We start from the raw sequence: 1,135 nt of genomic DNA, 5'->3' as shown, positions 1-1,135 counted from the left end.
GACCTTCCGAGTGTACCAACTAGATTCACTCTCCCCTCAAACAAGATACTGTTGAAAAAAATCGAAGCAGTTCTACTGCCCCAAACAGTGGTGATAGACACAAATATAAAAATTATAAATAAAACATAAAATAAAAAATAAAAAAATACATCATTGTAAAATCAATACATTTATAGCTCCGTTCAGGATCTCAAATAATATAATTATTTTGTTGGATTCCATCATTGATTGAAGACTTAAGTATATAAGTCAGGGTTTTTTTTAATGATTTTTTCTGACTGCACAAATTTATTCCCACTCTTTGGTTATCGTAGGGAATTTGTTTACACAGACCAAACTCTACGGACGGTTATCCGTTGAACTGTCAGGGGTGACTCCAGGAAGGCCCTAGGGCCCACTTCCAAAGCTGTATTTCTTAACAATTTTATACTATTAAAAACAAAATTGCAAAAAAAATCATCAACATTTTCTAAAAATGATGACTTAGTCACCTCCTAATAATGACTTTGGAGCCACCCCTGTGAACTGTGCCGGCTATAGTGCCTATTACCTATACTAACCTTCTGTCTACTACAGTGGCGTAGCCATTGAAGGGGCTGAGGGGGCTGCAGCCCGCCCCCCGAAATTTTAAGAAAATTTAAAAATTATTTAAATGGTCTAAGATAGTTGCTCAAAAAGTCTTAAATTGTATTAAAAATATGACTTTACTATAAATTGTACTATCTACATTTTTTACTTTCATAAGACTGCCAATAGGTACTCAGAAACGATGTGTAAAAACATATAAATCCCGACTCTCTCATGATATACCAAATAAATCATTTTATATTAACGCACTAGTTTTATTGTAAATTTGTAAATAATAATTTTATATTATGTTTGTAAATATAAGTAGTAATACTTACTAAGTAATATTTACTTGAAAAAGGTAATTCGTAATAATAAATTGTTTACAAAAATGAAAACAATCAATTGACTGTGGGTACCTAATTTCTTTATAATTTTTGTAATATACTTTTACATCAAATAATAGTCAAAATGATAATTATAACTACAACTTTTATAAAGAAAAAATGTTAGGATATGTTTAAGTAAAAATACTTTTTTTGGTTCAACTAAGGAAAACTTTAAGTAA

This window comes from Acyrthosiphon pisum, unplaced genomic scaffold (genome assembly GCF_005508785.2).
Source record: "Acyrthosiphon pisum isolate AL4f unplaced genomic scaffold, pea_aphid_22Mar2018_4r6ur Scaffold_21898;HRSCAF=25236, whole genome shotgun sequence".
NCBI classification, from domain to species: Eukaryota; Metazoa; Arthropoda; class Insecta; order Hemiptera; family Aphididae; genus Acyrthosiphon; species Acyrthosiphon pisum.
This window is presented reverse-complemented; position numbering follows the sequence as displayed.